The sequence below is a fragment of the Paramisgurnus dabryanus genome, chromosome 1 (genome assembly GCF_030506205.2).
Source record: "Paramisgurnus dabryanus chromosome 1, PD_genome_1.1, whole genome shotgun sequence".
NCBI lineage: Eukaryota > Metazoa > Chordata > Actinopteri > Cypriniformes > Cobitidae > Paramisgurnus > Paramisgurnus dabryanus.
Window position 1 is genome coordinate 50279841 of NC_133337.1, and position 13437 is coordinate 50293277.

Below are 13437 nucleotides of genomic sequence, written 5' to 3' on the forward strand. Positions count from 1 at the left end.
AGATGGACATCATGGCCTCTCATTAAAGAAGGGATCTCTCCCACTCATCTGAGAGGCATGGTGCTATCACACTGAGTTAGCTATCCTGTCACATGTGCTATTACCATGGGACTGCAGACTCGGTCATCTCCAGGCCATTTTTGGTAACACATGCTTTTTAAGAATATGTATCTGGTTCTTCATGAATTGGTGGATGTTATTTAAAGGTGCAATGTGTAACTTTTAGACGGATTTGTTGATAGAAATGCAATATAATATACATAACTATATTATCAGTGGTGTACAGTATAAAACCTTACAAAATGAAATGTTTTGTTTTTATTACCTTAGAATGAGCCGTTTTTGTACATACACTGCAGGTCTCCTTACATGGAAGTTTTTGCCATGTTTCTACACTGAAAAAAATAAGCTGGATTTACTAAAAAAATTAAATATAGTGCACCATTTTTGCATCCACTTTTAAAAGTAAGTTTTACATGGAATTTTAAGCAATTGCAATGTTTTAAGTTAGTTTTACATGGCATTTTTAATCAATTGCAATTTTTTAAGGAAGTTTACGTGGAATTTTGCATGGAACTTTAAAGGGATAGTTCGGCCAAAAATGATATTAAACCCATGATTTACTCACCCCCAAGCTGTCCGAGTTGCATATGTCCATCGTTTTTCAGACAAACACATTTTCGGATATTTTAGAAAATGTTTTAGATCTTTCAGTTGATTAAATGTAATGTTACGGGGTCCACCCATAGTCCACGACTTTCAAGTCCAAAAAAAGTGCGTCCATCCTTCACAAATTAAATCCAAACGGCTCCAGGATGATAAACAAAGGTCTTCTGAGGGTAATCCGTGCGGTGTTGTTGTAGAAATATCCATATTTAAAACTTTATTAAAGAAAGTAAATACCTTCCGGTAGCGCCGCCATCTTTAAGAAAGGTTTGCATGGAATTTTAAGTAATTTAAACTTTAAATTAGCTTTTTTTAAGCAATTGCTTAAAATTCCCTGTAAAACTTACGGACGCAAAAATGATGCACTATATACATTTTTATTCTTACAAATTTTACATGATACATTTTTGTTGAATTTACTAAATAATGTGTTCATTTAGAATTACTCTAATACTCTAATCTCATTTTATTTAGTTAAATTTACTAAGCCACAAAATGTTTACAGTGTACAGTAGCCCTGAACAGTCAAACTGTTCTAAAGAGCGTGTTTTGTACCTACATTGTCTCAGGTGACTACGTGTTTGTCCTATGACAGCTATGTCTCATTGCGTTTTAAAATCGAGGTTGGTTGCAATTCGCAATCTCACCACTACATGCTGCTAACAAACCCACATTACTCTTTTAAGCTCAGGTTAAGTTCAGAATTTCATGTAAAGCCGGCTGTGAATTCCTAATAAGGCGTTTACTTTTATGGTACGACATAAATATTGAAATGTCAAAACAAATAACTGTATATTTTGCTATGTGATATAAAAGGCAAGAGGAAGATTAAGGTTGAAATAAACACGAGATACTATCCACTGATTTTGTCATTTATCACCTTGTGGGATCATTTCATTTCATAGCTGGAGGAGGCAAATAAGAAAACGTGCCTCCATCTCGAAGGCTCCTTTTTTATCAGGCGGTAAATGAAAATATCTGTGAGCTTTTATTATGTTTGCAAAGCACTTCTCAACCTGAGGAGATGCTCTTTTAAGACCTCTTTTGAAGATAATCTGTTGAAGTCTTGAAGACCAGCAAAGGCCTGGAAACATTTCTTCAGAGTGGTTGTGTGTCTGCGTGGACCCGTTGGCGTGTGACCAATCGGTCTGTATTTGACCAAGCAAATATTGCAATGTGCCGCAGTGATAGAGAGAACTGAAAAATGTAAATCTGAATGCTGCCTGGCTGGTCATTTGTATGCTTGCTCCCTTAACCTGAATTTTTATCCAGACAGAAAGAGAGAGAGAGAGCGAGGTCATTACACAGGCATCACATTTAGCAGTGTTCATATGGCTTAGCTTATCTCATGCAGGCCTGGCTTCGAGTCGCTCTGTACTGTATTGCTGAAAAAGAAAAAAATAAGGCACTAACACATCAAATGATTTTCTTTCTTGTGTCCTCACCAGAAGGATATTGGGGCAGTGTGGAATATTAACCCAATTGTAAACTCAAAAAGTGGAAACTATTCACAGCTACTACAGTGGAAAAAGAAGTTTGAGTCATTTTATTGATAAAAGAGTAGAGGAAACTGGGGAGAGCTGAAACTGGAAATGACACGAGACGGATTCAGAGTCGCATCATCTGAGCTCAATGCTGCGAGTCAAGGTTTGGCTATAATATCGGTCCCAGACGGCCCACTCACGACCACCTACAGTCTGTTTGCTGACAATCTGATTGTTGCTTACAAAACTTTTTCAGTTTTTTTATTGGCAAGATCTAATCTAATTTGCTGACATTATGCTTAACTTAAGGAAAGGAGTAATTTATAATAGCATCGTTTTTTTTTTACATAAATCAGTTTGCTGCAAAATAGTGCTTTTTATCTTCTGGCCAACCCGTTACAAGAACAGTAAGGAATGGTTACAGTTATTACAAACACAGCACAATTACAAACAATTTTCGGTTCGGAATTCTCATCACGGTTGTCTAATGGGGCTGCCACACTACACTTGGTGCATGTTAATGCGAAAAAAATAAGCTAATGCAAAGATATTTATCATTTCTCTGCGTGCCATAGTTCAAGTCTTGTGAACTCTGTACTGGTACGTCACAGCGTGACCTTTCTCTCTAAGGAAAAGCAAAGATGGACAAAGCCAAAGAACTTTTGAAGAAGTGCTCCCCGCCCATATTCTAGGCCTGAGCCGATACCACTTTTTTTATGTCTGATACCGATGTAAATACCACAACCTTGAGTATCTGTCGATACTGATCCAATACCATCTCTATCGCCCTTTTAATCATACAAAAAGCTTAAACAGAGCTACAGAACTCAAACATTTTACTGCTCAACAAATTAAACATTGTGCAATACTGCTGCTGCTTTTTATTTAAATGTTTCAGACTAATAGCAACATTTTTTGTTAGTTAACACAAAAATTTTAAATTAAGGTGTAACTTTGGACAATTTAAAAGTGCAACTTTGTGCAAATTCATGTTGCTCAACAAGTCGCGCTTTACCCCAAGTTGCCATGACACGGTCTGTGTTGGTGTCGGATCGGATTGTCCTCCCCGACCCATACCATAATCACAATAATGTATGAAAGATATTTGCATGCTCAAAGTCTAGTGTGACCGCCCCTTTATGCGTGCGACATCATCGCTCAGGATTGGTCACTCATATGGTTACAAGTTTCTTAGGTGAAAAGTAGTCCTAAAAAACGAAAAATAAAAGATATTCCATCATGAAGTGCTCACTATTTATTTTTATCGCATATACCCTCTCTATCTCTTGCAATATCAAGGCAACGACTGACGCAATTGTATTACATTCCAAAGGATGCTACTATATGTCCTGCATTGGAAAATAAAAGCATAACCTCTCCGGCTCGGTCAGATTGGCATAGAATTACACGGTTACACAATGAAAACGATTTGACATGGCAATGAAAAAGCTTACATTTTTATTTGTTCTGTGCTATCATGAGTGTTTTTGAGAATTAAATCATCACTGGATTTTACCACCATAGTGACATCAAATCCTTGAAAGACTTTAATTGTTTGTTTGTGTTGCTTCGTACCAAGTTGACTATATGCGCATATGCACGTCCTTACACATTTTCTCCAATTATTGTTTTCATTATGTAGGCAAAATGTTTCTCCCTTCATGTCCATTCAATAGAAGCCGTGCATTCTGATGAGATATAAACATTTCCAAGAAACATTTAAATAGTGAACAACTGCTGCTGAGATGAATGGGAATGCTGGCAGATTCTGTCTTCAGGTGTACAGTATTAGATTACAGTGTGTTGATGATGGAGTGTGGGCTAATGCTAAGGCCACAACTCTGACATTTTCAACATTTCATTATTAAGTCATTATTCTTCCTAATGTTAACCGAATATAAAACATGTACAGTTGATGGGATCGAGATGGTAGCAGATCAAATGATCAGGTGCAGCGTGAACTTGCCTGTAGTGTGCTCTTCCCACTCTTAAAAGAATATTCCATTTTCTTAAAAGAAAAATCCAGATAATTTACTCACCACCATGTCATCCAAAATGTTGATGTCTTTCTTTGTTCAGTCGAGAAGAAATTATGTTTTTTGAGGAAAACATTGCAGGATTTTTCTCATTCTAATGGACTTTAATAGAGCCCAACAATTAACACTTAAATCAACACTTAACAGTTTTTTTCAACGGAGTTTCAAAGGACTATAAATGATCCCAAACGAGGGATAAGGGTCTTATCTAGCAAAACATTTGTAATTTTTGACAATAAAAATAACAAATATACACTTTTAAAGCACAACTTCTCGTCCAGATCCGGTCGTGATGCTTCAGCGTGACCCCACGCAATACGTCATGACGTCAAGAGGTCACAGAGGACGAACGCGAAACTCCGCCCCAGTGTTTACAAGTGTTGAGAAAGAGGACCGTTCCTACGTTGTTGTATGTCAACTGATACTAATTAATGTCTTTGTGTCAGTTTATTGTTTACAATGGTCCGCAAATGTGCGTTTTATATATGTAACAGGTGACCTCCCTACGTCACTACGCATTTACGTTAGGTCGCGCTGGACCGGATTTAGACGAGAAGTTGTGGTTTAAAAGTGTATATTTGTTATTTTTATTGTCAAAAATGACAAACGTTTTGCTAGATAAGACCCTAATACCTCGTTAGAAACTCCGTTGAAAAAAACTGTTAAGTGTTGAGTTAAGTATTAAGTGTTGGGCTCTATTAAAGTCCATTTAAAATGAGAAAAATCCTGGAATGTTTTCCTCAAAAAACATAATTTCTTCTCGACTGAACAAAGAAAGACATCAACATTTTGGATGACATTTTGGATGACAATTATCTGGATTTTTCTTTTAAGTAAATGGAATATTCATTTAACAATACAGTGCCATTTAGTTATTATAAAAAACATAGCTTCGTATCGATTCTGCAATGCAATAATGCATCTGCTAATGATTATAAATATTTATTTGTAATGGGCAGAAGCTTTTCTGTAAATTGTTCTAACATCTTGACCTCTTCCTGTTACGAATGAATGCACAATAGCTACTAATAAATCAATTCTTTCTCCTTGAAAGATCGAGGAGTCCATACATAGCTGATAAATCCATAGTTGTGTTTGTGTCTCAATGAAAAATGGTCCAGTAATGAATAGTCTCTCTCCACCACATGTTGTGCGTGAGTCTGAAGTAGCTTGCCACTGAAATAGTTTCATGTGTTGACATTAATGTCTATCACAATCTTGTAAAAAGAGTACAGGGTTGGTGTTTTGTTTTATATTTTTTTAGAATGAGGCCTAGTAAATATGGTCTTCAAGGCTTTTATTTCACATACGCTTTGCCCTTCAGGTTGAGAGCCCCAATAACACATCTTTCATATCAGCCGGTTGTTGGACGCCTGAATCCAATCGATGTGACCATCAGGGGTGAAGCCTGCAGGAGGCCTCTGTTTAAAGGCCAAAATCGTGAGTATAAACCTAACATTTTTTCAACAGTTTCACAGCTCCTTTCTTTATCATCAGTCCATCGTCCTCATTAAAATACATGAGTAATTGATGTTTCATGGAGATTATTATGGTTTTCTGATGTAGGTTTCTGTTAATGATTTATTGTGTTGTTTTGCTCGTTAGCAGCGGTCTGCAAAACTGCGTATTTAGGTATTAAGCCAGGTTTTGCTTTTAAAATGTATAAATATGTGCCTACTATATGAGTCCTGGGGCAAAGTTGTTCATTATAGTATGTCAGTCAATTAATTCCCTTTGCTAATACTACAGCCTGTCTTCTTTTATGACGGACAGATGACATCATGTCAGGTCACATGATGATGATAGGTTAACACTGCTTCAGTTTTACCCTCTGATATACAGTACTGTTTAGGGCTGTGTTCAAAATATTGATTTGGCAATACATCCTGGTGATGCGTGGATAGATCCAGCACCTTCTGTATCGATTCTGACAAACTTTTAAAGGTAGCTAATTATTATGGGAATTTTTTTGTTTTGTTGTAACCATTAGCAGTGGTGTGATAGATCGTAGTTAATCCATAATCCAGGATGAGTCTATTGCACGCGTTTAAAATCACTATACTGTAGGGCTCGCTTATAATACGCAGCTTAAAATCTGAAAACATATATCTTTCCTCAGGCCTGTTGTTTTACAGACTAACCAATTCTTGTATGTCTGTTTTTTATGATTTTTTTTGTGAAGCACCTTGGTAAGCAGAAATGCTGTTTAAAGGTGCTATATAAATAAAAGTGACCTTGCCCTTGATAATACAGCAACACATTTTGGGGAAAAAACACTGGTTATTCAATGTATGATAAACAGTGTTGGTAAATTCGTAACAAAAGTGTAATTCAAAACTGACCTGTATAGTAATGTGCATTGAACCGCACCGCACCTGGGCCATATCGTAACACATGGCGTGGTGCCACACTGAACCGTGGCGTACCGTAAAATGACGTTGTTGGCGATACACAGCCTTAAGGGCCGTTCACATTATAGCTATAAAAATAACGTTAACTATAACGATAGCTATATTGGTGTCCACACCACCGGGTGATCACAATAACTTTATGCAAATTTGCTAGCGAGTCGCAGTACTCTCCCAAATCATTTACCTTCAGTGGTATTAAGTAATATGTTATATTTCCTATAGTAAAATCGCTTGTAATTGTTCACATGTAATTGAATGACCTAATCTCACAAATTTCCATGAAATAGTCAAGCATTATTTTGCTCAATTTTGCGTGGCATTGTCACGTATCTCCACCATTTTACACGGCCGTGCCACGCATTTCTTTTCTGTGTCAGTTTCACGTATTGGTTACTCAACTGTTTTTTTTTTTTTTTTAAACAGTTGTCGCTACGGTTTGGGGTTAGATTTGCTGTTGCGTTAGAATGACACTTTAAGTATTGGTTTATAAAAAAAAATTTATGCTTTTTAAACCATTGTCGCTAGGGTTAGGGTTAGAGTTGGGTTTGGGTAAGGATGTCATTTTATGTAACAGAAAGTTGTTCTAACCCCAAAATGAAGAGACAATTGTAAGAAAATAGGAAAAACAATTGTGCGATTGTTTCCAGGGCCACTTGCAGTGCCAGTTTGGTTTCACATGCACTTTTGTTCATCTTACGTCATCACCAGTGTGGAACAAAACGCAAATCAGCATATTTTTATTATTATTTTGGTGTTATTATGCACAGGGTAACATATGAAGAGTTTGGTTTCAAAACGCAATAAATCCATTTTGACTAATTTCGGTAAAAACGTGTTTTCTATACCAAGAAAGTGACAAGATGAAAACCACTATTTTCTGTTACACATATATTTTATACACACAAAAAAAACATAAAAAATTCTAATCCATAATTTGATATGAAAAGATTTATTATAAAAACAAATTAAAAAAAGTTATTTTTTTCCACAAAATGCTATAAATCTATTGAATCACTATATAAATGTGCATTCATCTTTTCCATATTATATTCATTTAGTTGACTAGTGATTAAAAATAAACATTAATGACATTAATCAAAACATTTACTTTGTCATGTATAGAACACTGTCATTGCTGCTGTTGGGACGTCTTTGTTGAACTTTTTCACAGCGATCAGCTTTAATATGTTTTGGTCCTGCTTAATTTTCGTTGACTTTGAGTAAAATAATGGAAAGTTTTCCATAAGATCCCATGGGGTCAATAAGCATGACAGAAGCTTGATGCTGTCGGGAAAACAAACAACACCCGAAATTTTTCGGTCTCCCCAGTGCCTCTTTTATAAATCATTAGATTATTTTGTTGAGAAAAACTAGGATTTTGTGTGTATTCATATTGTTTACAATGCGTGGAATGGTGCATTGTGATTTGTTAAGCGGATTTATTGCATTCTGCAGAGAAGGAGGAGTGGCGTTTATTGCGTTTTGGGAAAAAAGGAGAGAAGATGACATAATAACACAGCGGATATTGGCTTTTATGTAAAATTAAGAATTTACTTTTTAATACTGACCTGATACAATACTGATTTTGGCGGTAACTCATTAAAAAAAAGTGTTTATCGTGTTTTGGAACAAAACTCTTCATATATTTCATATACCAAAATAAGCCATTTAGATTTGTAGTAGTTTCTGACTACATGAAAAATGTTATGATAAAATGTGAAGCAAAATTGTCTCCCTGTACCCTTACTGTGTTTGTGGGGTGGCTGTAAATTAAAAATATGGTCTAAACCACATTTTCTCACTTGTGCTGAGGAACACTGTATGAAGCAGCTGGCCTGTTATTTTTAACCAAAATACAAACACCCCCCCCATGTTCTAAACAGCTTAGACGCAGCGTATTGGAAACAGATTTGTTCAGCTGATAAGTATCGCATAGATGAACTGCCTCCACTCTCCTCAGCCATGAAAATGTTAGTAAATGTTTCATTAGCTTAGAATGCCGTTTTAAGGCTTCTGTCTCAGCAGTTTTAAAAGCAGATTTCAGGTGAAAGTCTGTAAAAAAGCGTGTTATCTCTTTTAAAGTTCATGCTGTGTAATTGCATAAAAACGCGCTACACCTAACATAAAACAATATTTTTATGTAATAAAGAAAGAGATGTTACTGTCATATATAGTATTTAGTGAAGGTAGACTGGCTTGGTTGGACGTTTGCCATTTAATGTTTTGCTTGTTTGTTAAAGAGATGCTTGATTCTTACTTGTTGGGTTTGTAGGAGCCCAAGGCACCGCTGGTGTTCAGGTTCTTCCATCAGAATTTTTCTGGTAAAACATAATTGCATAATGCGTGACTTGGACTTCTCTCTAGGTCGTGTAAGTATGCTATTCAGCACATTTGCATTCACAATTGATTTAGTCGTGCATAAATCTTTCTCTCATTCTCTTTGCACCATTCATCTCTCTTTCCCTCCCGCTGACACTTTGCCAAACGCCCAATGGCTTTTCCATTTTAATGATTTGTGGACATGAAACAAACATTGACCTTACTTGATCCTTCAGAACATACAACATCACCTGGATTAAACGTTTGCTCTGTTTATAAAACTAAGCTACATTTCCAATCCCATTAAATCTATCTTGCCAATCATTTCAATCACTGCCTCACAGCGAGCCCCGGGTAGAAGCCAAACAGACTTTTTATTAAAGGTCGAAGGACGGCGATCTGAAGAGAGCATAAAGATTCATCACACCAGCCTTCTGATCCTAGCGCAGACCCTACATGTGTCCAAGTAGCTGCATTACTTCGCTGCGTCCCTCTTGGAGTGCCATCGATCAGCTCTCTACAGTAATACTCTGAAAATTTTTCAAATCTCAGCCGCACTCAAGCACCTCCAATCTTCTTGGCTCATCTTAAATGTGTGCCATAAATTCCTTGATAATGATAATGGGATTTAGAGGCCACAACGTTTTTTCCTCTACCCTGGATGGAGAATAAAATGTAATTGTATAGTCATGCCCACTCTCTTATTTCTGGCCCCACGATCTCCAAGCATAGGTGAATGCTCCTAGGATTGATGGATGAAGAAAAGAGCCCATTCATAAGTAATCTGCTGATAAGGAAGAGCAGCGTTTCTGGCAAATAAAAACACGGGGTCTGTTTAAAAAAATTTCACATGTATATCTCCTATTCATCATAGCGCCCTCAAAGGTGAACTCCTTACATATCTATACAGTGGGCAAATTAAAGCCTGCAAAATGCTGTAAGTTCAACAGCAGATCTTTACATCGGCAAGTAAATCTTGCAGGAAGTGTGATGATATAAGCTAGTTTACCAAGACAGTGTCATTCTTCACGCAGATCACATGACCCACTTGTGATCCGATGGCTGGATCGCTGGTTGCTCTTATCATGTTCAATCAAGGAAGAATGTCATATCTTTCTGCAGCTGTATTGATTATGATCGCAGTGACCGCACTGCTATTCTGGGCTTTGAAGAGAGGTCAATACCATTTCTGCTGGAAGCGAGGGAAGAGTGACAGTTTGTCTACTGAATATCCTAAAGGGTGAAGGGGTAATATAGGGAGGGGTCTATACTTTATCTTGACCCTGTGGATAAAAATAGGATCCGAGGCTTTGGAAAGAACATTGTGTTGGAAAGCCCTCAGATATTCGGCGTTGTAGGTCTGCTGGGTTTTAATAATACTGCATTGTAATAAGTCCTCGCGGGCTCATACAGTATGTACACCCCCCAGTCATCGGCATTGCACTCTAAATAAACAGTTTAATTCAATCTACCTTTGGAGCTGCAGGTTGTGCCTCCTATCAAAATTTTCTCACCTTCTTGAATATAAATAGGCTTTTAACCGAAGCTCAATACAAATATAATGCTTTAGACGTTATCTTCATGCTGTGGTAGATATCAATTAGGTGAACCAGGCATGTAATTGATTTTCACCCCGTTAACTGCGAATCTGTAACCTTTGTCGCTACGGGACTGGTGCTGTTGTCTGGTCTTTTTTAAGGCTAATTTTTCTGAAATGGCGCGCAGGTCTACCTCTACATTTTTTTCTCCAATTTTGCGCATGCAGCCTGCAGGAACGGGTGTATTTTGAATCTCCTCTTTAGTGTCAGGGGACAAACCAGGAGTTTTCTTTTCCTCACTTGCGCAAAAGTAATTTTGGAAGGTGAGTGGCAGGATGGCCGCAGGGTCGGGAGAGTCAGATGAAAGAAGGGAAACTGGAAGTAGTGTGATTGAAATAGTGCTACGCTACAAACAGATGGACACAAACGAAGCGTCAACAGCACAAACTGACATTTACACCAGCACGGCGGCTGTGTTATTCTGGAGTGGTTTTTGAGGAATGTTTGGAGGTTGCAGAGGGGCACTAATGTTGATGACCTTTGCTTTTCGTGCACTTCGGACCGCCGGACTTATTTCTGCTGGGGTAGCATTAGTAACAACAGGCTGTGTGTGGAGCGCAGGAAGGGTCAATCGGCAATCGTAGAAAGCTGGAGTTTTTTCTTAACACGGAGGATATGATATCATAAACCCTACCGAGAGCAGTGTTTCAGCTCGAATGAATTTAATGTGTTTTATCAGCCTTTCGGAAAGCTGTTTATCAACTCTTGTTTTTCCCCATACATCTCTAAAATGCAGAAAATTAGATTTCGCACAGGTTCGCACAGCCGCGATAACGGGCGAAACAGAGCGCGGATAGTCCGGTTGATGAATGTGTGACAGTCCACGACTCCCATTCGATCACATCAAACGTCAGCGAAAAGGATACATACACGGATCGACAATATCCCAGGGTGGATCAATAAAAGCCAATAGGCTTTATTAGCCTGCATACATGTCTGAAAAGAAGACTATAAAGAACAAATCAGTCCCTTGCAAAGAGGCCTGGAGAGAAAAGAGACAGGAGAGATAAATATGCCTTTTCCCTCTAGTGTCTCTCTTCCTCTGCCTTAATTTGCTGTCATTATAACCTATTGGGGGTTTGCTCTTGGCAATAAAGAGAGAGAAGACAGACAATTTTGCTGTCAGCCCCCCAGCACAGTAATTTGATTTGTAGCTCCAGCAGATCTCAAAGTGTAGACGCGGAGTCAGTGGTACTCTGTGTTTCAAGGTTACTGTAGGAGGCATGCTTAATCTCCAACAGAGAGATGTATCTTATCTTCTGCTCTTCAAACACTCTTATTCTTTTCTTATAGTCTTATGTTCCTCTATTGCTAAGATGTTTACACGCACAATCTAACAGGGCCGTCATACTGAGATGTTTCAAATCACTATATTAAAGACATACTATTACTAACAAACCCGCTTTTCCTCTCTTAAGAAATTTGATCTGTTATTTTTCCACTGCTGAAAAGACCAGATTTATCCAGTATGAATTTATGCTTTCTAGTGGGCAGCCAGTATGGGGTAAGTATACCCTATAAATAGGGTGACTATACGTGCCATTTTTCCCTGGCCAGGATTGCACGAAATCCAGACTTAAAAGGTGTCCAGCATCAGATTTTTTTAAATAGTCATTGAAGCCAATTTTTTTGCACATATAAGATTTAGGTCTGAACTTACTATAACCATTATTTTTAGAGGATTTAAAAATATTTCCTATAAAATTGTTTAAATTTTTTAGATTATCATTATCAAAAATTATCATTACCGCAACATGATATTACATTAAATATATGCATTTACAAACTCATGTTTCGGTAATGAGAACTAAAAAGATGTCTAGGTACTATGACAAACAAAACGTAAACTTTTATCTGGAGAAAAAAAGAACTGCTTACCTGGTAGCCATCTTGTGTGTCACAGTCACAGACAATTTTTTTTTGAAAATGTTAGTTCCTTGAGGGCTTAAACAATGATTGAAAATTGTTGCGGAGGATGAGAAAATTGGTTTTGGACACATTTATATTCCTATTATTGTGTTTACATTTACCAATGAATACCAAATACCACATGTTTCTTTACTGTTAATAGTATAACATGCACTGAAGCTTTTTCTTTTTTAGTTTTTTTAATTATAGATTTTCCATGTCAAAGAACCCAAATCCAGTCATGGACATGTTGCGGTAATGAAAAATTCCCCTTAAATGTGGAAAAAACAACAAAATTGGTTTGTATGATGTCATTTGAAATCATGTGCAAAATAGTACATGAAGAGATGTTTGTAACTGTATGCTTCTTATTTTGATACTCTTACTTTGCATTTACTAATTTCACGAGAATCACCCAAGTGTGTCCTCTGGAGGTTGCATTAGTCGACTGCATACATAATCGAAGTTTTCAAAATTAAAGCAACCCAAACTACAACGATTTTTTGTTTTTGAATGAAATGTTAGAACCTCGATGACGTATGCGGTCAACAAATACGACATCCGGAATACGCATCCGAAATCCTGACCAGGACTCGTCTCGGAAAAATGGCATGTATGGACACCCTACCTACCTACACTCTCAGAAAAAAGGTACAAAAGTTGTCACTGGGACGGTACCTTTTTAAAAAGTCATGATATGTTCCATTTTGGTACAGATACTCTATATACCTTTGAGATAGCAGCATGTACCTCTAAGGTACCAATGTGTACTTTTTAAAAAGGTGCCACCCCAGTGACAACGTTTGTATCTTCCTGTACCATTTTTTCTGAGAGTGTATAAAATATGATTTTATTATAACAAGCAGTTTTTTTCTCATAATTGTAAAATGAGATAAAACAGTCAGTTTTAGCCAGAAAAAAAATATGCTAAATTAAGTGAGGTTTATTCTTAGAACAAGATTAAAAATACTTAATGCTAGAAGGGTAAGAAAAAGGGTTAGGAAAATAAAACTAA